Source organism: Pristiophorus japonicus, unplaced genomic scaffold (assembly GCF_044704955.1).
Source record: "Pristiophorus japonicus isolate sPriJap1 unplaced genomic scaffold, sPriJap1.hap1 HAP1_SCAFFOLD_112, whole genome shotgun sequence".
Taxonomy (NCBI): domain Eukaryota; kingdom Metazoa; phylum Chordata; class Chondrichthyes; family Pristiophoridae; genus Pristiophorus; species Pristiophorus japonicus.
In genome coordinates this window covers 53,749-79,661 of record NW_027250777.1, presented here as the reverse complement: position 1 = coordinate 79,661, position 25,913 = coordinate 53,749, and the positions used below count along the sequence as shown (strand labels likewise).

At 46.3% G+C, this 25,913-nt stretch overlaps 2 non-coding genes across 2 annotated transcripts; one reads left to right on the top strand and one right to left on the bottom strand.

Moving 5' to 3' along the window:
* Positions 1–4,478: 4,478 nt before the first annotated feature.
* On the bottom strand, positions 4,479–4,550 carry trnaw-cca (transfer RNA tryptophan (anticodon CCA)). Its single transcript has one exon. It is a non-coding gene; the product is annotated as a tRNA-Trp (tRNA).
* Positions 4,551–14,745: 10,195 nt separating this feature from the next.
* On the top strand, positions 14,746–14,819 carry trnan-guu (transfer RNA asparagine (anticodon GUU)). Its single transcript has one exon. It is a non-coding gene; the product is annotated as a tRNA-Asn (tRNA).
* The last annotated feature ends 11,094 nt before the right edge of the window (positions 14,820–25,913 follow it).

Below are 25,913 nucleotides of genomic sequence, written 5' to 3'. Positions count from 1 at the left end.
TGATGGGCAGAGCCACAGGAGTGTGTGGCCTCCTTGTCCTCCTTTGAGGGCTGCAGTGTCTCCCTGCTGCTCTTCAGCGATAATGGGAGCCTGGTCATCCCAGGTCCCGTTGGGAGGGCAGGAGGGTGATATCCGCTCGCTCCCCATGCTGGCCCTGGTGGCCAGAGAGTTAGAGCCGATCGGGGGCAGGGTACCGGTCGTGGTGCCTTTGCCGTCCGCTGATCACTGGGCCTGCAGCTGGTATGCTCCCTCTGTGTGTGGCCACACTCCCTGGGGTATCACATTGGTCCCGGAGGGGCAGGCTACATGGTCGCTGGACCTGGGTGCTGACGGGAGGTTGCCCTTGGTTTTGTCGGCATGCTTGTAAATCCCAGCATCGCACGTCATCACTTCGTTTACTCTCACAATACATTGGTTCTGACCGCAATTGCCCGACTTATCATGATTAGTTACATTTACAAACTTGAAATTGTCAGTTACATCTTTTACATTTGTATCACCATCATGGCTGTATAAAGAGTGGAACTGTCCCTTTAATTGTGATGGGTTGCCGGTCTCCTTGAAGAGGGTCTTTCAATCTTTACCCCAATCCGGTTCGCCGCTCGGCATCACGTGTTGCTCCCTTGTGGTCTGGCTGCCGCCATCTTGACTTCAGGTCCTTCACCTCGTGGTTCAGACGCCATCTTCTTTCTCTCCATGAGGTAGGCTGCGGTGATCCTTTTCTCCCCAGGTTCTGCCACGGATGACAGGAAGTTACCTTCTGCGTGAATTTTCTTCTCCGGCGTCCTGCCACTGGAGCCGGGAAGGTGAGGTCTGGTTGTTTGGGCTGGATCATCTCGCCGTTGGGTTGAGCAGTCTGTGTCGTTACCTCACAGTCGAGTTGGGCGGTTGGTTTTTCAGGTGTTGTGCTGGATCCAACTTCGGGGCCGCGGAGGATGTCGATCGCTGGAGGTTGGAGCTATTCCCAGCTCCAAGTGATCTTTTTCATCCACCTTCTTCCTCACAGCTTTGGACCATCCCCAGCAACGATCCACAAATGTAACCTGTGCATCTCGCCGCCATGGGACACCTGGACATCCACGCTGCCAACGACTGGGATGTATCGTTTGTGTAGGTGAGCAGTTTCACTTCGATCGGGATCATTTTAGGTCGTTCGATTGGATTGTTCCAGAGTTTCTCAAAGGCTGCCTGATTCATCAGTGACTGGCTCGCCCCTGTGTCCACCTCCATCGTGACTGGAACATCGTTGACTTCAACTTCCATTTTCAACGGGGAACTCTCGGTGGTGCAGGTCAACACTCCGTACACCTCATCGTCGCTGGACTCCGGATGATCAGCCAACTCTCCATCGACTCGGTGAGTATGATTTCTCTTGCATATTCGCTGGAGGTGGCCCTTCATGTTACAGCGTTTGCAAGTATAGTCTTTATAGCGGCACTGGTGGGCCCTGTGATTTCCTCCACAGCGCCAGCATGGGGTTGGCCGGTTGGCCACATGTGGCGGACTCAGGATTGTGGGACTCGGGGTTCTGTTCTCTCTTCCCTGAGAGAGACTGCTAGCAGCAGCCCTGCCTCTAAAAGGCACCTTTCCGTTCACAGTACTTGCCGGGTTAGAGTCCTGGGGGTGAGACATCCACTTGGAATCGCAGGCCGAGATCATGAACGCCTGGCTCACGTTAATTGCCTTCTGCAGGGTGACCGTGGTGTCCGCAGAGAGCAGCCTGTGGAGAAGGCCCTTGTGACCGATTCCAATAACAAAGATGTCCCTTCGTGCTTCGATGAGATGATCGCTAAACTCACATGGTGCAGCCAATCGTCTCAGGTCTGCAGCATATTTTGCGATTTCTTGGCCTTCGGATCCACCGGTGGGGAGAGAACCGGTGTCTGGCTGTGAGGATGCTCTCTTTAGGTTTGAGCGGTTCCTGTATCAGCGTTATGAGCTCCACATATGTTATTGTCTTCTCTGGGACTAGCAGGTCCCTGACAAGGCCATAGACGGTGGGCCCACAACTACTGAGCAGGATAGCTCTGCACTTATCAGCCAGCGAGGTCGGGTCGTCTCCCCCCATGTCATTTGCAATAAAGAAGTGTTCGAGCCTTTCCAAAAAGGCCTTCCTATCTTCCCCATCGGCGAATTGTTCAAACGTGCCAAGGTTAGCCATTGTCACATGGAAATTCGTATTCTCGTCACCAGTTATTGTGTCTGTAAGCACTCTAATAAAGACTCCATGAGGTAAGGTATTGTACTTGAACTGTGGTGACCTTAGTCCACATATTGCAGCTCCTGAGTGAGGGTACAGGACTGTGAGCTCCCTTTTATACCTGGTTACCTGTCGTGTACAGGTGACCCCGAGGTCTCCACCAGTTGCACCCTCTGGTGATACAGGCATAGTGCATATAGTGTGAAGATACATCCAATGGTCTTATGTAACTGTAAATTGAGTGTACAGGGTGTATACTTATTTTATACATGCACAACAAAGATCATCGGTTAATTAATGGTGTTTTCCCATGAAAGCAGGATAAAATTTAACAATGATTTAATTTCTGCCTTTGGAAAGACATGGGTTAATCACGGATAGTCAGCATGGATTTGTTCAGGGAAGTTCTTGTCTGACTCACTTGATTGAATTTTTTGAGGAGGTAACCAAGTGGATTGATGAGGGCAGTGCGTACGATGTAGTGTATAAGGATTTTAGCAAAGCTTTCGCCAAGTTCCCACATGGAAGACTGGTCACGAAAGTAAAAGCCCATGGGATCAGGGCAAAGTGGCAAGTTGGATCCAAAATTGGCTCAGAGGCAGGAAGCAAAGTGTAATGTTTAATGAGTGTTTGGGACTGGAAGGATGGTTCCAGTGGGGTTCCACAGGGCTCAGTGCTCGGTCCCTGGCTTTTAGTGGCAACATCAATGATCTAAACTTAAATATAGGAGGTATGATTAAAACGTTTTCAGGTGATACTAATTTAATCCAGAGAAGTGTGAGGCTGTGTATTTGGGGAGGGCAAACAAGGAAAGAAACACACATTAAATGGTCCGACATTGAGAAGTGTGGAAAAACAAAGGGACCTTGGAGTGCATGTCCACAGGTCCCTGAAGGTAGCAGGCCAGTTGGATAAGGTGGTTAAGAAGGCGCACGGAATGCTTGCCTTTATTGGCTGAGGCATGGGATAGAAGAGCAGGTTGGTTATGCCTGAAATGTATAAAACACTGGTTAGGGTACAGCTGGAGTACTGTGTGTCGTTCTGGTCACCGTATTACAGGAATTATGTGATTGTACGAGAGGGTACAGAGGAGATGAACGAGGATGTTGCCAGGCGTGGAGAATCTTAGCTATGAGGACAGATTGGATCGGCTGGGATTGTTTTCATTGGAACAGAGGAGGCTGAGGGGAGACAACATTGAGATGCATAAAATGATGAGGGGCCGAGATATAGTGGATAGCAGAAGGGTCAACAATCAGGGGGCATATATTTAAAGCAATTGGTAGAAGGTTTAAAGAGGATTTGAAGGTAAAATTCTTCATGCAGAGGTTTGTGGGGGTCAGGAACTCGCTGCATGAAAGAATGGCGGAGGTAGATACCACATGTAAAAAGTATTTGGATGTGCACCTGAAGTGCCGTAACCTGCAGGGTTATGGACACAGAGCTGGAAAGTGGGATGAAACTGGATCGCCTCTTGTTGGCCGGGGTGGAAGTGATGGGCTGAAATGGCTGCAAACTTCTATCATTCTATAATTCTATGAAAAATGTAAATGTCCAATGTGGGTGTCGAAACCACGACCCTGAGATTAAAAGTCTTATGTTCCACCGACTGAGCTCGCCAGGCTTCTGCCAAACATACCGTTCGCTCACTAATTGCAGACAGGCGCCTGTTGGCTCCGCCCCAGATGTTTAAACTTGCTGTCGAGGAACTGCCAGGATCTTCTTGAATGGTGGACCAGACTCGAGGGGCCGAATGGCCTACTCCGGCCCCTAATCCTTACATGCTTATCATCTTATGAACTTTTCACAGGAGAACAAACTCGCCCCTGAGCATGCATGAGGAGAAAGCTACAGAAAATATTCCCGTCTGTGAGGCGAACGTGTTAACCGCGACACTGCGGAAACATCTCCACTTTCAGCACCAGGTCAGACGGAGATGTTAAGCGAGCAGGTGAGCTGCTGAATCCCAGTTTTAAGGAGTTGGTCGTGGTGTCAAACAATGAGTTTCGCTTCATGATTAAAAATAAGAAATGTCAGAAGTTGGATTCAAACCCACACCTCCAGAGAAAACTGCGATCTAATCACAGCACCTTCGACCGCTCGGCGGTGTGTGTGGCCACCTGCAAGTTGATTTTGAACTGTTGTGTCCTGTCACATGAATTAAATGAGGGCAGCAGGCGTATCTCTGCCTGACACCGGGGAAACAATGAGACAGACCTTGGAACAAGGGTCTGGTTATTGCCAAACAGCAAAGAAAATATTAATTCTGAAAGAACAGTGACCCCGACGTGATTTGAACACGCAACCTTCTGATCTGGAATCAGACGCGCTATCGTTGCGCCACGAGGCCTACACAATGTGTTTGAGATGTTCCTCTATATGAAGCTTTAACAACACAAGGGGCATTAAAATCCCCGTCCATTCCCACCAGGTGTCAGAAGCAACGCTCACCTGCCAGTCACCGTCTGTTTTTTTCTGAAACTTTTGTGTTGTTTTCATGGAAAAGCATCATTAATTAACCCGTCACCTTCATTTGCACAATGAAAGAAATGCTAACTGAGGGACAGTCGATACTTCAATCATTTGTCCTGTGCTTTGCGGAGCGGGCAGGGAAGTGGACCTGAATCCATGATCACATCGGCCATGATCGTATTAAATGGCGGAGCAGGCTCGAGGGGCTTATGACCGACTCCTGCACCTATTTCTTTTGTTCTTATGTTCTTCAGCATGTTAACCCATTTTACACACTGTATTGCCGATGTCACCAGGAATCTGGGGCAACTTTTGTCAAATTTAACAGCACCGGTTATTCCTTCCGTGCAGATAAATTAGAATCAGTAGTGAAGATAAAATCCCATGGTGCTCATTTTCAGATTCAACGCAGTAGGATTTCAAATAAAGTGAAAGAATTTTACAGTGAAAAGATTTGGAAGTGTTACTTGTATTTGTATTTTAATTAAATTTTGTGGCGTCTGATTCCCGTTCATGCCTCTGCTGAATAAGAAAGGAGGGTTTGACGTTGACCAGGCTGCACCGCCCCTGATATTTGTGAGATCATCCTTTATATTCAGTGGTTTCTCACCCTTTTATTGGTTGCAGTGTAGCGGATATCACGTTGGCCTCACACACGAAAGGTCCCCGGTGGATCGTTTTCTCTCACTGAAAGTTATCTATTTATTGGTTAAATAAAGAGCAATTCAGGAATAAGGGAGCCCTTTTACCAGGAGAATAAATAGCAAGTAACGACAGCAAACGCTGGATATCTCAGCAGGTCAGGCAGCATTTTCCAGGAGACTAAACTCTCCTCCGATTGTTCCCTTATAGCAAGTTTAAACATCATGTTTCTACCCAGAATCAAACCCGGTACATTTCATGTATAAAGCAAATGTGATAACCACTACACGACAGAAACCTCTGGCACAACCGCCCCAACAGAGGGGAGCTGGCCAGTGAGCCCCCTCTGTGCTGATCGGGAATGTGTTGGCTCACCTGAAACAACTTCTGTCCCACACTGAAAGTTCTCAATCCTTCTCCTCCGCTGCCCTTTACAGAAATGTCACGGTTCACCCAGCCACCGTGTTCACTTCCACATCCTCACAGTGGGGCCACAGAGGCACCTACCGTCTCCCCGCGATCAGCAAACTCGCCCAGTTTACTAAATTAAACCCGGTACACGTGCCCGGCAAAGGGCAGGAGAAGCCAGATAGTCTGTAAGCTTGGTCTATAGCAGAAAGTATTGGTATTCATGGTGATTACAGCAATTATTAATCGTCTCACAGTCCTCAATTATTTTTATGCGATGAATTGATCGAGAATTGAAATCAGTTTAGTGCGCCGGATCTTAACCCCTCGACCACAAGGGAACGGTTATGATACATGTAGATATATTTATATATATTTATATATGAACCTGAATATCAACGGCTCGCTGCCGAGACCTCATGGTGCAACGGGAGTGCATGTAACTTTGAGTGAGAGAAATTGTTCCACGGTGATACCCATTTCATCTTTTGTTCCCTTTTAAACACTAGAAACTGAGACAGGGGGAATAAATAGAGAAATAAAAGCCCAGGGATATAGACAAAAGGAAGAGAGAAGGGGAAAGATACTGCCCCACGCAGAACTAATGCAGAAACCCCTCTGCTGCGCTCGGGGTGGCCACCCACAGCCTGGATACACTAACGGGAGAACACCAGCGGCAGGTCGGGGCCATAAAAGGAACGGCGAGCGGCCCTGGGAGCAGCTTGGAGGTCCCGGGAGACTACTCCAGGGAGCAGCGCGAGCTGGTGCAGGAGGGCGGCGGCAGCGAAGAGTGACGTCATCAAGGTCCAGGTCAGTGATTGGAGCGTGGGCAAATACAGCAGGAGCGGCGAGATCGGGGCGAAGGAGCGGCGAGAGACTGTAGAGGGACGTGATCGGGGCCCAGGGGAGGCATGAGTTTGGGACCAGGGGCCCAGGGGCAGCACGGACCAGCCCACACTGTGATATGTGTGTGCACTCGGTCCGTGCAGCAGAGCTGGTCGCCTGTCGTCTTGGATAACTCTTGCCACTGGATCAAGACCTCGCTCTGTCAAGCCCGTGTGATGGCTGGGGTGAAACGGCCACCACACGTTAAAAAAATCCACGCACAGGCATCTTCCACCCTTTGGGATGTAGTTCGGGTCTTTCATTGAAACGCCTGTGAAATCATCCTTTTTCGGCGTGAAAGCAAGACATCCTCGTTTCGAGGGACCGCCTATGATGATAATGATGATGGATACATTAACGTCGCAACAGCTCATTTACTGCAGGAGTGGGACCGTGCGGCGCTTCAGAAGACATGTCAAAAAGGCAAAGTCACTGATTCCGTCTCATGTGCTGCTCCGATCAAGAACAGCAACACACACTAAAAATGCTTCAATAATGGTTACATCTTATCTCCACATTTGCTCAGCAGGTGGTTTGTTGGTCGAGGGGTATGATTCTTGCTACGCAGTTGTTACTTACAATTTGCAGAAAAATCCTGGCTTCAAATCCCAGACCAGCCTTGAGTTTGCATTGAAATTTTGCAAAGAAGGACTTGCGTTTCTGCAGCGTCTGTCAGGAACTGATGATGCCCCAAAGCGCTTTGCAGCCGTTGAGTTGCCTTTAAAATGTTGTCATGTGAGGAAAGATGTGCCCAAATCACCTCAACTCTTTGCAAACGAGTTCATAGAATCAAATAAGTTTACAGCACAGAAGGAGGCCATTTCGGCCAATCGTGTCTGCGCCGGCCAACAAGAGACTATCCAGCCTAATCCCACTTTCCAGCTCCAGGTCCATAACCCTGCAGGTTACTGCAGTTCAGGTGCACATCCAAGCACTTTTTAAATGTGGTGAGGGTTTCTGCCTCTACCACCCTTTCAGGCAGTGAATTCCAGACCCCCACAACCCTCTGCATGAAGAAATCTCCCCTCTAAACTTTCGACCAATTACTTTAAATTTATGCCTCCTTGTTGTTGACTCCTCTGCTAAGGGAAATAGGTCCTTTCTATCCACTATATCTCGGACCCTCATAAATTTATACATCTCAATGAGGTCTCCCCTCAGGCTCTGTTCCATGGAAAACAAATCCAGCCTATCTAATCTGTCCTCATGACTAAGATTCTCCACTGCCGGCAACATCCTCATAAATCTCCTCTGCACCATCTTCAGTGCAATCATGTCCTTCCTGTAATATGGCGACCAGAACTGCACGCAGTACTCCAGCTGTGACCAAACCTGCCCCACCGACCCCATCTCTTGTATTCTATGCCTCGGCGAATAAAGGCAAGCATTCCATATTTCTTCTCAACCACCTTAGCTACCTGGCCTGCGACTTTCAGGGATCTGTGGACATGCACTCGCTTCATTCTGGGAAGGACCCAGCAGATTGGAAAACTGCAAATGTAATGCCCCTATTTAAAAAAGGAGGCAGACAAAAAGCAGGAAACTATAGACCAGTTAGCCTCACATCTGTGGTTGGGCAAATGTTGGAAGCCATTATTAAAGAAGCAGTAGCAGGACATAGAAACATCGAAACATAGAAAATAGGTGCAGGAGTAGGCCATTCGGCCCTTCGAGCCTGCACCACCATTCAATAAGATCATGGCTGATCATTCAGCTCAGTACCCCTTTCCTGCTTTCTATCCATACCTCTTGATCCCTTTAGCCTTAAGGGCCACATGTAACTCCCTCTTGAATATATCTAACGAACTGGCATCAACAACTCTCTGTGGCAGAGAATTCCACGGGTTAACAACTCTCTGAATGAAGAAGTTTCTCCTCATCTCAGTCCTAAATGGCTTACCCCTTATCCCTTAGTCTCCGATCCCTGGTTCTGGACTTCCCCAACATCGGGACCTGTCCAGTCCCGTCAGAATTTTATATGTTTCCATGAGATCCCCTCTCATTCTTCCAAACTCCAGTGATCTCTCGATCCCTTGATTCCCAGAGACTCGAAAAATCTATCTAACGCAGCCTTGAATATATTCAGAGACTCAGCATCCACAGGCCTGTGGGGCAGAAAATTCCAAAAATTCATATCCCTCTGAGTGAAGAAATTCCTCCTCATCTCTGTCTTAAATAGCCGACCCCTTAACCTGAGACTGTGCCCCCTGGTTCTAGACACTCCAGCCCGGGGGAAACAACCTCTCAGCATCTACCCTGTCAATCCGCTTCAGAATATTGTGTGTTTCAATGAGATCACCTCTCATTCTTCGAAACTCCGGAGAGTATCGGCCCATTCTACACAGTCCTCTCATACCAGGAATCAATCTGGTGAACCTCTGTTGTACCTCCTCCGAGGCAAATATTTCCTTCCTCAAATAAGGAGACCAAAACTGTGCGCAGTACTCCAGGGCCCTGTACAATTGTAGCAAGACTTCCTTACTCTTGTACTGTGGGCTATATATTAGGTACTATGGGGCGAGTGCCCTGTTTTTTTTGCTGTTTCGATGGTTGTATAAAAAGTTATTAAATTTGACAGTTGCTCGGCAAACATATTTGTATTTCCTTCGGTGTACTCCTTACTCTTCAAGGGCTAGATTTGCCCCAAGCAGTTTTCTCGGCGCACTGACCTCAAGCGCACCGATTTTGCGCGCTGGAAACTGCTCGGGGAAAAACTCGCCCCATCCTGGCCGCTGTGTACAGTCCCCGGAGTCCTGGCGTGGTGTCGATGGTGAAGTGGGGGGCGGAGCCAAATGCCTGCGCCGAAAACACTGCCGGCACCTTCGCGCATGGGCAGTAGGGGGAGAAAACTTGGCACTCTGCCATTTTTAAACTGTGTCAAACCCGATGAATAGCACAGCAGCTTCTCAGCTTCTCCGGTCGCTCGGCGGGCTCTCCCCCCATCCCTCCCCGATAAAACGCACAGCTCCAGCAGCTGCAAATTCTCCGGTCCACAAGCTCACACTTCTCCGGTGTGTAGAGGCAGTATTTCCCCTTCTCTCTTCCACTTGTCTATATCTCTCAGCATTGTTTTCTGGATTTATTCCCCCGGCTTCATTTTATGTGTTTAAAAGGGAACAAAAGATGAAGTGTGTGACACTCTGGAACAATTTCTCTCACTCAAATATATCTATTTAGTGAAGTGAAATAAAGCGCAATTAAAGAATAAGGGAGAAGCCACTGTCGCCCTTCTGACAGGAGAATAAACTCGCCCATGGCTGTTCATCCACAGAAAGTTTAAAAATAATCTTCCTGCACGGGATCCTTCCGCGTGGAAAGCAAACGTGATATCGGCTCCACTGCGGAAACCGCTCTGTCCAGAAGTACAGCAGAGGGCAGCTGACCAGTGAATGCCTTCTGTGCTGATCGGGAATGTGTTGGCTCACCTTAAACAACTTCTGTCCCTCACTGACAGCTGTCAATCCTTCTCCTCCGCTGCCCTTTACACAATCATGTCACTGATCCCCACCCACCACCCCACATCCCCACATCCCCATCGTGTTATCTTCCATGTTAGCACAGTGAGGCCGCGGAGAAACCTACTCCCTCCCCGCGGTTAGTGAACTCAGTCAGTCTGTAAAATTAAAGGGGAACAAGTGTCCCGCAAAGGGCAGGGGAAGGGAGAGAGTCTGTAACCTGGGTTTAATTGTTTGTCAAAGGCTACCCGTCCTGTTGTGTATTTCCAGCAGTTTCCTACTTTCACAGGTGGAGATACCGGGGCTGGACCATGTTCCTAAAATACAATGAGGTCGGGATAAAAGTTCCTCACATACTCAGGGCAAATTAAATGATTGAAGTTCTACAATGGATTAATTAATGATGTTTAAATCAATGAATCTTTTTTTCCACATGAGATGCATGTAACTCTTTCTTCCAAGGTTTTAATTTTGATGGAAGTGCAATTTCCCTGGCCGGAAATCGACCCAGGGCCGCGGTGGTGAGAGCGCCGAATCCTAATCACTGGACCACCAGGGAACGCTGCACTGCTGCATCTCTGCATCGTAATGCTTGGTGTCATTATTGTCCTTTTCAATCCACTTGTTTCACACCGAAACACATCGTAACCTTGATCTGAATTTAACGCCACGTCATTCTTTGAAATCACCTTTAAATGATTGGGCAAAACCACTTCTTGTACCACAGAAAAACAGCTTCGATTCCAGGTCAGGGCGGTAACTTCTGTAACAACTTTTTTCAATTCAAAACCTTATAAAATTGAAGACATGCAGCTAATAAGAAAAAATAAGAATTAATTAAATCACAGTTAAATAACCGATAACATTTTTCAGGATGAAATAAATATTAATATAGCTACTGAGGGACAGTAGTATCTTTAATCATTCATTTTCTCTTTACATGTGATGAATTTTTATCCCGATCTCATTTACATGCTGTATGAGAAATTGTAAGTGTTTATGACTCAGTTGTAAAACCATTGATTGTGTGTGTGTCTATTCTTGATTGGAGGAGCACTTGAGACCAAAGTTCCAGTTCGATATATGCATCAATAGAATCAATTTTCACCAGTTCCTTTAAACCTAATAACATAATTTATTTTGATTGGACTGGATGGAGGAACATGACCCATGTAAAAAATTGTTATCGTTTTACTTGTGCTGAATGCTCATAAAAGTATTGGAGTGGGAACTCACTGGATAACAGCAAAGCTTGCAATGTTTGCGGAATATATTCGTGCAGCCAAAATGCACAATGACAACCCGAAACTGTGCGGCACCGAATCCTCGGGGAAAAACATTAAAAGGCTTCACCCGGAGATGGGTTTGGATTACCCACCTTTCAGTTACCAGCCGAATGCGCTAAACCATTGAAACACAGATACACACTGCAAGACATGCAAAACCAGGGTGTCAGTCAGAGCTTCAGATTGCTCCGACCGGGATCGAACTTATCCACTCTCAGTTGTACTTTTCCCAAGTAAAGGGTGGGACATTCATTGTGGATGTTTGGAAGCAGTCTGGTCCCGCACACTGCAGACGCTTCCATGTCACCACCAACCAGCTCTCCCACAACCGGTGTGATCTACCTTCCAGCCTTCCGGAGCCTTGTCTGTGACGAAGTATGGTTCAAAAGTTTTGGAATAGTTGGTTCCATGGTGTAATGGTGAGACCTCTTGATTTTAAATCTAGCGATCTGAGTTTAAATCTCGGTGAAACCTAAATTCTTGTTGTCCCAGCTGCTGAAAATTTGGGACAAACAAGTGAAAGACACCTGGTGCTGGTGGGCAGTTTTGTTGCCTTTTTCATTGATGCTTGATCTACAAGTCTAGTTGTCAAATTGTGTGCTCAACCGTCAGTTATCTGCTGCAAATCAGCGGAGGACAAATCACTTTGTTGTCTAATGCTGCCTTTGTCTGCACAATGTGTGCTGAGAATATCTGTGCAACATGCATTCCGCAGGGTGAATAAAAGCAATGCTTTTTTAAATGCAGGCACTGCATGTTTTGCACTCGATAAAACGTTGCATTTTCTTTTCATTAATTTTACATTAATGCATTGCAATGCCAACGCACTTTTTACGTGGCAAGATCGATAATTAGCAGAGCGTAATGAAGACATCGCAAAGTTTCTGTTTAAAGAATGGACTCAGTCGAGAATATTTTGTGGATTTTATTTTTCTGAGGCTATTTTCCCTGTGCTGGGGTCACCCTGCGCAGATATGTGAAAAAGCTGGTTTTGTTAAAACTCCAGAGACCGCATGGCAGTTCGCTCGGACAAAAGAGCTGTCAGTCATCCATTGACAAAAGAGCTGTCGGCCAGGAAGGGGGGCCACTGACAAAGCCACTCTAATTTGTAAAAGCACTTCTCACCTCCATCTCAGAAGGAGACACTGAACAATGAACCCACCAGCCTGGCCAGCCAAGGAGGAGCTGGGTCTTTCCCAACACAAAGGCTCAGAGAGATGCCCAGACTAAGGGCCATCAGCCCAATGCATGGGTGGGATGGCCCATCACTGACTAAGTACCCGTGCTTAGAAACAAAGGGGTTATAGAGATTGGCAGGAAAGATAGGGGTAGCAAGACTCCCAGAAAGACAGTGTCTTTCCACTTTATTTTTAGCTTGGAGCTTGGTGTGAAGCTTGGAGCTTGCAGCTTGCATCTTGTGTCTAGAGAGAGCCCTCTCTCCCTCTCGCTCTCGCTCCACCGATCGATGTACCAGAGGAAGGGGCCGCAGTACTGCAGAAGAAGCCACCGAGACTGAAGACCAGGCAGTGACTTCCCACAGCTGAGCTGAGCAAGGAAACGGGCTGCGTGTGGTGTGAACATGGTCGCGAGTGTCCCAAGCCAGTAACCAGATATCCCAGGCCAGCTTGGTAAGGGCTCAGGGTTTTCTCAGAAGTGAAGCTTTCCAGGGCTATTCTGGGGAGGGTAATTCATTGGTTGTGGTGGGGTTAGAATCCACCAGGGAATTACTGCGTGTTACTAGGTTCATTTCTGTACTGTATGTATGTTGTTTGTAACCGGGATTTTATTCTCCACAGAGACAGTGATTTCGTTTAGCAGTGCATGTTTTAGACAGTGTATGTTAGACCAAATAAATATACTACGATTTATCACTGAAGCATCCCTTTCCGTGACTCATTTAAGTTACACTCTGAATAATAATTCCCGGCTCTAGAACTTTCGTAAGGTGGGGGCGATTCAAACCGTCCGTCTGGCAATTGAGCGAGGATCACAAACACTTACAATATTTTCTAAAGGATATACTTGCTTTGGAGGCAGTTCAGAGAAGGTTCACTGGGTTGACTCCGGAGATGAGCGGTCGACTTATGAGAAAAGGTTGAGTAGGTTGGGCCTCTACTCATTGGAATTCAGAAGAATGAGAGGTGATCTTATCGAAACGTATAAGATAATGAGGGAGCTTGATAAGGTGGATGCAGAGAGGATGGTTCCACTGATAGGGGAGACTAGAACTAGGGGGCATAATCTCAGAATAAGGGGCTGCCCATTTAAATCTGTGATGAGGAGGAATTTCTTCTCTCAGAGGGTTGTAAATCTGTCGAACTCACTGCATCAGAGAGCTGAGAAAGCCACGACATTTAATACATTTAAGACAGAGATAGCTTCTTAACTGATAAGGGAATAAGGCTTATGGGGAACGGGCAGGGATGTGGACTTGAGTCCATGATCGGATCAGCCATGATCATCTTAAATGGTGGAGCAGGCTCGAGGGGCCATATGGCCTACTCCTGCTCCTCGTTCTTAAGTTCTTATGTTCTGAATAGCGACACACAAAAAAATGCTTTGATCATGGTTACACCTTATCTTCACGTTTGTCAAACAGTTGGCTCGTTGGTCTCGGGCTGTGAATTCCCTTCGAAGTTGTTAATTGAAATTTACGAGGGGTCCCAGAGGAGCCCTGATATTGCTCGCATATTTTGAAATTGCATCGAACTTTTGCAAAGAAGGACTTGCATATCTGCAGCGCCTTTCAGGAACTCATGACGCCCCAAAGCGCTTTACAGCCATTGAGTTATGTTTGAAGTGTTGTAGTTTGGGGAAAGATGTGCCCAGATCACCAAACATGTACCTCAACTCTTTGCAAAGAATGTGGTGCAAATAATCAGGCGTCTCAGGGACTTGGACTTTCTTTGAATAAGTTCTGCTGGTACCTGCATTCAATCTTGAAACAGCAACTGGGCTTCCATCTCACGGGACGTTTGGTGTTGATGTGCGTTGCTTTTAATCTTTGAAATTTCACCAAGCAAAGAAACGGTGAATCCAACTGTCCCTGTAAGCATTTAGTTCCCGTTTAATCACAGGAATATCCGCAGTCAGGAGCTGAAAAGGAATTCAAACCTAATACCGGCTTCGGGACAATCAGAATACTTTGTCACAGACAAGGCACCGGAAGGCTGGAAGGTAGATCACACCGGTTGTGGGAGAGCTGGTTGGCGGTGACATGGAAGGGTCTGCAGTGTGCGGGACCAGACTGCTTCCACGCATCCACAATGAATGTCCCTCCATTTATTTGTGAAAAGTACCACTGAGAGTGGACAATTTCCATCCCGGTCGGAGCAATCTGAAGCTTTAACTGTCTGACACCCTGGTTTTGGATGTCTTCCACCTTATACTTCCATCAGTCTCTGTGGCGCAATGGGTTAGCGCGTTCGGCTGTTAACCGAAAAGTTGGTGGTTCGAGCCCACCCAGGGACGAAGTATTTAATTGTTTTTCCCCGAGTATTCGGTGCCGCACAGTCACAGGTTGTCATTGTGCGTTTTGGCTGCACGAATCTATTCCGCAAATGTTGCCAGCAGTGCTGTTATCCAATTAGTTCCCACTCCAATATTTTATGAGCATTCAGTTCAAGTAAAACGATAACAATTTTTTACATGGATCATGTTCCATCCAGCCCATTAGAAATCAATTATGTTATTGGGTTTAAAGAAACTGGTGGAAATTGATTCTATTGATATATATATAGAACTGGAACTTCGGTCTCAAGTGCTCCTCCTATCAAGTATAGACACACACACAATCAATGGTTTTACAACTGAGTCATAAACACTTACAATTTTAAACCATTCTCATACAGCGTGTAAATGAGATAGGGATAAAACTTCATCACATGTAAAGAGAAAATGAATGATTGAAGATACCACTGTTCCTAAGTAATTATATTATTATTTATTTCATTCTGAAGAAGGTTATCGGCTAATTAACGGTGATTAAAAGAATTCTTACTTTTGCACGTTGGCTGCATGTCGTCAATTTTATCAGGTTTTGAATTTAAAAATGGGTTACAATGCTGGTTGAATACATGACCCCAAAGTCTTTTTGGGATCACAGGTTGAGTCTCTCTGGTGGTTTACGCTCTCTTGTAGAGCGCCTGAGTTGGGGCTCCGGTTGTTGGGCGCTGGCCTGTGTGTCTGCTGTTTGCGGTGCCTCAGGCCTATCGGGTCTGCCCACAGTGACTGGGCTCTCCTCCCTTTGGTTCCGGTGTTCGGTCACCTGTGCTGCAGTGAACTCTGTATCGTGTTCTTCCTCTGCTTCTTCTATGGGGTTGCTGAACCTCCTTTTTGTTTGATCCACGTGTTTGCAGCAGATTGGTTAGTTTAACTACCAGAATCCTATTGCCCTCTTTGGCAATCACAGTGCCTGTAAGCCATTTAGGCCCTGCAGTGTAGTTGTGGACAACAACAGGGTCGTTTACACCAATATATCGTGCCCCCGCATTCCTGTTATGGTAGTTATATTGTGATTGGCGCCTGCTCTCAACAATTTCTTTCATGATGTGGTGTATAAGGGATAACGGGATTTGAGCATCCTTATCATTAGCAGCCCTGCGAGTGGAACCCCTGTGAGTGAGTGTGGTCGGGATCTATTGGCCAACAGGAGGCGTGATAAGTGGCTTTGTAGGAAACACCCTTGGATTCTGAGCATCCCCTGTTTGATTATCTGCACTTTTCGTTCTGCCTGGCCGTTTGAGGCTGGCTTGAACGGTGTCTTTCTGACATGGTTAATTCCATTGCCTGCCATGAAGTCCTGGAATTCAGTGCTTGTGAAGCACAGGCCATTGTCGCTGACCAAGATGTCCGGTAGACCGTGGGCGGCGAACATTGCCCGTAGACTTTCTACCGTGGCAGAGGATGTGCTTGAATTAAAAATGTCACACTCGATCCATTTGGAGTGAGCGTCTACTACAACCAAAAACATTTTTCCGATGAAAGGACCTGCGTAGTCATCATGGATGCGTGACCAAGGCTTGGCGGGCCATGGCCAGGGGCTAAGGGGGGCTTCCCTGGGCGCAGTGCACAGCTGGGCACACGTGTTGTACATGCGAACACAAACTTCCAGATCTGCATCTATCCCTGGCCACCAAACGTGTGACCTGGCAATTGCCTTCATCATGACAATGCCCGGATGCTCATTGTGGAGTTCTCTGATGAACACCTCTCTGCCCATCTGGGGCAAGACTACGCGGTTTCCCCACATAGGCAATCGGCCTGAATCGAGAGTTCATGACTGCCCCTGTGAAATGGTTTAAATTCCTCAGGGCATGCCCTGTACTTGGCTGCCCAGTCCCCATGCAGGACACATTTCTTGACTAGAGACAATAGCGGGTCTCTATTTGTCCAGACTTTAGTCTCACGGGCTGTCACGGGTGAGCCATCGCTTGCAAAAGCTTCAACAGCCATGACCATCTCAGCGGCATGCTCGGTTGCCCCCTCAGTGGTGGCTGGTGGGAGCCTGCTGAGTGCATCGGCGCATTTTTCAGTGCCCGGTCTGTGCCGAATTGTGTAGTCATAGGTGGCTAACGTGAGTGCCTACCTCTGTATGCGGACCGATGCGTCTGCATTTATGGCCTTGTTGTCGGCCAAAAGGGACGTGAGGGGTTTGTGATCTGTCTCCAGCTCAAATTTCCTGCCAAACAGGTACTGGTGCATTTTCTTTACCGAATATACACATGCGAGCGCCTCCTTTTCTATCATCCCGTAGCCCCTTTCTGCCTGGGACAGACTTCTGGAGCCATAAGCTACCGGCTGTAACTGACCCTTGGCATTGACATGCTGCAACACACACCCGACACCATAGGACGACGCATCGCATGTTAACACAAGTTTCTTACATGGGTCATATCGCGTTAACAGATTGTTGGAACATAACAAATTGTGTGCTCTATTAAAAGCCCTTTCCAGGCTGTCCCCTCAGACCCATTCGCGACCTTTGCTTAGGAGCACGTGTAGCGGCTCTAGCAGCGTGCTCAATTTGGTAAGAAAGTTAGCAAATAGTTCGGGAGCCCAAGGAACAAACGCAGCTCCATCGTGTTACGAGTTCTGGGTGCTCTCTGGATCGCTTCCGTCTTGGACGCAGTAGGGCTCATCCCGTCTACTGCTACCCTCTGTTCTACCTCTGGAGCTAGGAAGATGCACTTCGCCTTTCCCTGTCGCAGCCCTACCCGGTCCAGTCTGCGTAGCACCTCATCCAGGTTGTGGAGGTGTTCTTCAGTCTCGTAACCCGTGATGAGGATGTCGTCCTGAAAAAGCATCGTCCCTGGAATCGACTTGAGGAGGCTTTCCATATTTCGTTGGAAGATCGCGGCGGCCGAGCGAATCCCGAACGGACATCTGTTGTACTCAAACAACCCCTTGTGTGTCGTGATGGTGGTCAGCTTCATCAACTCTCTCGCCAGCTCCTGGGTCATGTAAGCGGAGGTCACATCCAATTTTGAAAAAAGTTTGCCACCGGATAGCATCGCAAAGAGTTCCTCCGCTCTCGGTAGCGGGTACTGGTCTTGGAGTGACACCCGATTGATGGTGGCCTTGTAATCACCATATATCCTGACCGACCCATCCGCCTTGAACACCGGTACAATCGGGCTCGCCCAGTCACTGAATTCGACAGGCAAAATGATACCTTCCCTCAGCAGGCGGTTCAATTCACCTTCTATCTTTTCCCACATCACGTACGGCACCGCTCTGCCCTTGTGGTGTCCTGGCCTGGCTTCCGGGTTTATGTGAATCACTACCTTGGCCCCCATGAAAGTGCCAATGCCGGGTTGAAATAATGAGTCAAATTTGTGCAGGATCTGTGAGCATGAAACTCGCTCCACAGAGGAAATAGCATTAACATTGCCCCATTTCCAGTTCATGACAGCAAGCCAACTCCTCCCCAGTAGTGCGGGACCGTCCCCCGGGACAACAGAGAGTGGCAACCTGTTCTCCGAATCTTTGTGGGGCACGATTGTCGTGGCGCTGCCTAGAACCGGAATGATCTCCTTGGCGTATGTCCGTAGCTGTGCGTCAATCGGTGATAATTTTGGCCCTACTGGTCTTGGACGCCCACAACTTTTCAAACTATTTGTTACCCATCAGGGACTGGCTAGCCCCCGTGTCTAGCTCCATTGATAATGGGATGCCACTGAGGAGCACATTCATCATTATCGGTGGCGTCCTGGTGTATGAACTGTATACGTGCTCCACATGAACTCACTGAACTTCAGCTTCCAGCGATTTCCCCCAGCGTTCATTTCTGCAATTTCTGTAGGTATTTTGCTCATCTCTGCAACCTCCGGCTGAGTTTGTGCCTCCATGCCTCCAACATGAGCTGTTGTTGGAAACAAAAGATCCCTTGCTAGTCAATCGTCCCTGACTACCCCTGTGACTGTCCTTGAGTGTGCCATTAACAGGTGTTGATGGCCCCATTACTGGCCATATTTGTCCCTTGCAATGGTGTGAATCACCGTTCTGCTTGCCATTATCTCTGTCGAACTCCCCCTCTGGGTTCGACTACATGTTGGGGCATACCCGATTGCCCTTCTCTGCCTGGAGAACCATGTGCTGCTTCAACAATGTTGATTCTCTGTCCCAACCATTCCTTAACACAGTATCTCTCGTCTATTCTGCTAGCGACCATGCTCACGTGGTTTAAATCCCAGTTTCTCGTCGCCATTGATACATCCTTACTATACAGTATAAATGCACACGAGGCCCATGCTTGAGAGAAGGTCACTCTGTGGCCTGTCCTTTATTCCTTAGCACTCAAGTGATGAAAGTGGGTGGAGCTTCCCCTTTTATACCTGAAGGTCCAGGTTAGAAGTGTCTCCCACAAATTCACCACCTAGTGGTCATTGTTCTCACAGTGTACAACTGAGGTCAGATTATATATGAGTTACAATGTTGGTTGAATACATGACAATAAGCACTTAAAATTTTAAACCATTCTCCTAAAATACAGTATGTAAACGAGATAGGGATAAAAGTTCATCACATGTAAAGAGAAAATTAATGATTGAAGCTAGTAAAAGATCCTCTCGGAATAAGTGATCACAGTATGGTTGAATTTGTAATACAGATTGAGGGTGAGGAAGTAGTGTCTCAAACGAGCGTACTATGCTGAATCAAAGGGGACTATAGTGGGATGAGGGCAGAGTTGGCTAAAGTAGACTGGAAACACAGACTAAACGGTGGCACAATTGAGGAACAGTGGAGAACCGTTCAGGGGCTTTTCATAGTGCTCAACAAAAATATATTCCAGTGAAAAAGAAGGGCGGTAAGAGAAGGGATAACCAGCCGTGGATAACCAAGGAAATAAAGTAGAGTATCAAATTAAAAACCAATGCGTATAAAGTGGCCAAGGTTAGTGGGAAAATAGAAGATTGGGAAAATTTTAAACGACAGTAAAGAATGACTAAGAAAGCAATAAAGAAAGGAAAGATAGATTACGAAGGTAAACTTGTGCAAAGCATAAAAACGGATAGTTAAAGCTTTTACCGATATGTAAAACGGAAAAGAGTGACGAAAGTAAATGTTGGTCCCTTAGAAGATGAGAACGGGGATTTAATAATGGGAATCTATATGGGTAGAGCTGCAGAATACCAAAGGGCAAAAAACGTTAGTGGGAGTTGTGTACAGACCTCCAAACAGTAGTAGTGATGTTGGGGAGGGCATCAAACTTGAAATTAGAGGTGCGTGCAATAAAGGTGCAGCAGATATAATGGGTGACGTTAATATGCACATAGACTGGGTTAACCAAACTGGAAGTAATACGGTGGAGGAGGATTTCCTGGAGTGCATAAGGGATGATTTTTTTGACCAATATGTCGAGGAACCAACTAGGGGGGAGGCCATCTTAGACTGGGTGTTGTGTAATGAGAGAGGATTAATTAGCAATCTCGTTGTGCGAGGCCCCTTGGGGAAGAGTGACCATAATATGGTGGAATTCTGCATTAGGATGGAGAATGAAACAGCTAATTCAGAGACCATGGTCCAGAACTTAAAGAAGGGTAACTTTGAAGGTATGAGGCGTGAATTGGCTAGGATAGATTGGCGAATGATACTGAAGGGGTTGACTGTGGATGGGCAATGGCAGACATTTAGAAACCGCATGGATGAACTACAACAATTTTACATTCCTGTCTGGCGTAAAAATAAAAAAGGGAAGGTGGCTCAACCGTGGCTATCAAGGGAAATCAGGGATAGCATTAAAGCCAAGGAAGTGGCATACAAATTGGCCAGAAATAGCAGCGAACCCAGGGACTGGGAGAAATTTAGAACTCAGCAGAGGAGGACAAAGGGTTTGATTAGGGCAGAGAAAATGGAGTAGGAGAAGAAGCTTGCAGGGAACATTAAGACGGATTGCAAAAGTTTCTATAGATATGTAAAGTGAAAAAGGCGAGTAAAGACAAACGTATGTCCCCTGCAGTCAGAAACAGGGGACGTCATAACGGGGAACAATCAATTGAACAAGTACTTTGGTTCGGTCTTCACTGAGGAGGACACAAACAACCTTCCGGATATAAAAGGGGTCGGAGGGTCTAGTAAGGAGGAGGAACTGAGGGACATCCTTATTAGTCGGGAAATTGTGTTGGGGAAATTGATGGGATTGAAGGCTCATAAATCCCCAGGGCCTGATGGGCTGCATCCCAGAGTACTTAAGGAGGTGACCTTGGAAATAGCGGATGCATTGACAGTCATTTTCCAACATTCCATTGACTCTGGATCAGTTCCTGTGGAGTGGAGGGTAGCCAATGTAACCCCACTTTTTAAAAAAGGAGGGAGAGAGAAAATAGGGAATTATAGACCGGTCAGCCTGACATCGGTACTGGATAAAATGATAGAATCAATTATTAAGGATGTCATAGCAGTGCATTTGGAAAGAGGTAATATGATAGGTCCAAGTCAGCATGGATTTATGAAAGGGAAATCATGCTTGACAAATCTTCTGGAATTTTTTGAGGATGTTTCCAGTAGAGTGGACAAGGGAGAGCCAGTTGATGTGGTATATTTGGACTTTCAGAAGGCTTTCGACAAGGTCCCACACAAGAGATTAATGTGCAAAATAAAAGCACATGGGATTGGGGGTAGTGTGCTGACATGGATTGACAACTGGTTGTCAGACAGGAAGCAAAGAGTAGGAGTAAATGGGGACATTTCAGAGTGGCAGGCAGTGACTAGTGGGGTACCGCAAGGTTCTGTGCTGGGGCCCCAGCTGTTTACACTGTACATTAATGATTTAGACGAGGGGATTAAATGTAGTATCTCCAAATTTGCGGATGACACTAAGTTGGGTGGCAGTGTGAGCTGCGAGGAGGATGCTATGAGGCTGCAGAGCGACTTGGATAGGTTAGGTGAGTGGGCAAATGCATGGCAGATGAAGTATAATGTGGATAAATGTGAGGTTATCCACTTTGGTGGTAAAAACAGAGAGACAGACTATTATCTGAATGGTGACAGATTAGGAAAAGGGAAGATGCAAAGAGACCTGGGTGTCATGGTACATCAGTCATTGAAGGTTGGCATGCAGGTACAGCCGGCGGTTAAGAAAGCAAATGGCATGTTGGCCTTCATAGCGAGGGGATTTGAGTACAGGGGCAGGGAGGTGTTGCTACAATTGTACAGGGCCTTGGTGAGGCCACACCTGGAGTATTGTGTACAGTTTTGGTCTCCTAACCTGAGGAAGGACATTCTTGCGATTGAGGGAGTGCAGCGAAGGTTCACCAGACTGATTCCCGGGATGGCGGGACTGACCTATCAAGAAAGATTGGATCAACTGGGCTTGTATTCACTGGAGTTCAGAAGAATGAGAGGGGACCTCATAGAAACGTTTAAAATTCTGACGGGGTTAGACAGGTTAGATGCAGGAAGAATCTTCCCAATATTGGGGAAGTCCAGAACCAGGGGACACAGTCTAAGGATAAGGGGGAAGCCATTTAGGACCGAGATGAGGAGGAATTTCTTCACCCAGAGAGTGGTGAACCTGTGGAATCCTCTACCACAGAAAGTTGTTGAGGCCAATTCACTGAATATATTCAAAAATGAGTTAGATGAAGTCCTTACTACTAGGGGAATCAAGGGGTATGGTGAGAAAGCAGGAATGGGGTACTGAAGTTACATGTTCAGCCATGAACTCATTGAATGGTGGTGCAGGTTAGAAGTGCCGAATGGCCTACTCCTGCACCTATTTTCTATGTTTCTATGTTTCTAAATGTGGAAATGGCTGAGACCTTCAACAATTATTTTGCTTCGGTCTTCACAATGGAAGACACAGAAACCATGCCAGAAATTGCTGGTCACAGGAATGTGGGAAGAAAGGACCTTGAAACAATCACTATCACTTGGGGGGTAGTGCTGGACAGGCTAATGGGACTCAAGGTAGACAAGTCCCCTGGTCCTGATGAAATGCCAGGGTATTAAAAGAGATGGCGGAAGTTATAGCAGATGCATTCGTTATAATCTACCAAAATTCTCTGTACTCTGCGGAGGTACCAGCGGATTGGAAAGCAGCTAATGTAACGCCTCTGTTTAAAAAGGGTGCAGACAAAAGGCAGATAACTATAGGCTGGTTAGTTTAACATCTGTAGTAGGGAAAATGCTTGAAACTATCATGAAGGAAGAAATAGTGGGACATCAAGATAGGAATAGTGCAATCAAGCAGACGCAGCATGGATTCATGAAGGGGAAATCATGTTTAACTAATTTATTAGAATTCTTTGAAGATATAACGAGCATGTTGGATGGAGGTGTACCGATGGATGTGGTGTATTTAGATTTTCAAAAGGCATTCTATAAGGTACCACACAAAAGGTTACTGCAGAAGATAAAGATACGCGGAGTCAGTGGAAATGTATTAGCATGGATAGAGAATTGGCTAGCTAACAGAAAGCAGAGAGTCGGGATAAATGGGCCCTTTTCGGGTTGGAAATCGGTGGTTAGTGGTGTGCCACAGGGATCGGTGCTGGGACCACAACTGTTTACAATTTACATCGATGACCTGGAAGAGGGGACAGAGTGTAGTGCAACAAAATTTGCAGATGACACAAAGATTAGTGGGAAAGCAGGTTGTGTAGAGGACAGAGAGGCTGCAACGAGATTTAGATAGGTTAAATGAATGGGCTAAGGTTTGGCAGATGGAATACAATGTCGGAAAGTGTGAGGTCATCCACCTTGGGAAAAAAAACAGTAAAAAGGGAATATTATTTGAATGGGGAGAAATTGCAACATGCTGCGGTGCAGAGGGACCTGGGGATCCTTGTGCATGAATCCCAAAAAGTTAGTTTGCAGATGCAACAGGTAATCAGGACGGCGAATGGAATGTTGGCCTTCATTGCGAGAGGCTTGGAGTACAAAAGCAAGGAGGTCCTGCTGCAACTGTATAGGGTATTGTTGAGGCCGCACCTGGAGTACTGCGTGCAGTTTTGGTCACCTTACTTAAGGAAGGATATACTAGCTTTGGAGTGGGTACAGAGACAATTCACTCGGCTGATTCCGGAGATGAGGGGGTTACCTTATGATGATAGATTGAGTAGACTGGGTCTTTACTCGTTGGAGTTCAGAAGGGTGAGGGGTGATCTTGTAGAAACATTTAAAATAATGAAAGGGATAGACAAGATAGAGGCAGAGAGATTGTTTCCACTGGTCGGGGAGACTAGAACTTGGGGGCACAGCCTCAAAATGCGGGGGAGCCAATTTAAAAGCAAGTTGAGAAGGAATTCCTTCTCCCAGAGGATTGTGAACCTGTGGAATTCTCTGCACAAGGAAGCAGTTGAGGCTAGCGCATTGAATGTATTCAAGTCACAGATAGATAGATTTTTAACCAATAAGGGAATTAAGGGTTATGAGGAGCGGGCGGATAAGTGGAGCTGAGTCCACGGCCAGATCAGCCATGACCTTTTTGAATGGCGGAGCAGGCTCGAGGGGCTAGATGGCCGACTCCTGTTCCTAATTTTTATGTTTTATGTTCTTATGTACCACTGTCCCTCAGTAACCATATTATCATTTCTTTAATTCTGCAAAAGAAAGTTATCGGTTCATTGAACATGATTAAATGAATTAATTTTTTCACATTAGCTGCATGTCGACATTTATATTGGGCTATTAGTTTGAAAACTGTATTGTAATTATTATCTCCCTGACCAAGAATCGAACCTGTGTTGCGGTGGTACAAAGGGTGGATTCAGTGAATCATTTGAATGTGATTTCAAGTGGCGTTTACTGTAGTGTATGTAGTCACCTTTAGTAATGACTCCACGAGGCAGGGTATGATACTTAAACTGTGGAGACCTGTAGTCATTTATTTGAAGCTCCTCAAGTGAGGACACCAAGCTGTGAGCTCCTTTATACACTGGGTTGCAGGTAACCTTTCAGTCTCATGCAGCAGCATCCTCTGGTGTAGGTAAGGTGTGTAGAGTGTAAGAGTCGATTCAGTGTTGCATAGCAGTGTTACAGATATCACACAGTAAACAGGCATGCATACACAACAGTTACAATATTTTTCGGTGTGAATCAAGTAAACTGAAAATGACAATAATGTCATGAACTATAATGATGCAGCAGTAAAACGGTCGATTGGTCCCTGGTTGTCGAGTGGGAAAGATTCAATACTCTCAACGTGGTGTCCTGGATTCAATTCCCACCCTGGGAAGTTGTACTTTTAATTCAAAACCTTATAAAAAAAAGAGTTCATTTATTTTACAGATCTATATGCAAATCTGTATAAAAAATAATAATCATTGACTTGACCATCATTAATTAATACATAAATTATTTTGTAAATCTTTTACCATTTATTTTGCCATGAGCATGTGAGGAACTTTTATGCCGATCTCATTGGGTTAAATTGTGGTACAAATGACGAACCGGGGGCTGGGTTAAGGAAAGGTTTACGTAGTGTAGCCGTTATCATGTTCACCTCCCACATGAAATGTCCCTGGTTTGAGCCTGGGCGCGTGCTTTATTTTAGAATATATTTGCTGTGAAATACATTGAACAAAAGTAGCCCCAGGTTACATGTCTTATGAGCAATAAACATTTTAAACCAATCTCCTAAAATACAGGGTGAGTAAAGTCAGATTTATGGATTGAGTCGGCACAACTAGAGCTTTCTGATCCAGAAGATTCGGGGGGTGCGTTAATTTGGGAGTTTGACGACTTTGAAAGGAACATTTTTGACTTGTGCAGCTTCGGTCAGAGAAATGTTTGTGATAAGATTTTTTCACAGAAAGGGATTCAGAATTACACCTTCTGGCTTAACACTTCTCTCTGGGCACTAAGTTTAGCAGTGGTTTCTGTAGTGGAGTGGTTATCACGTTTCTCTCACACACGAAAGGACCCAGGTTCGAGCCCGGGTAGAATCATCATTTTAGAATATATTTGCTGTGAAATAAATTGAAAAAAGTACCCCAGGTTCCTTGTCTTCTGAGCAATGAACATTTTAAACCAATTTCAAAAATTCAGAGTGTGTTAAGTCAGATAGGGTGTAAAATATCATCTGTGATGAAAGCTCCTGAAATTATTACAGTTCAGTTGTTG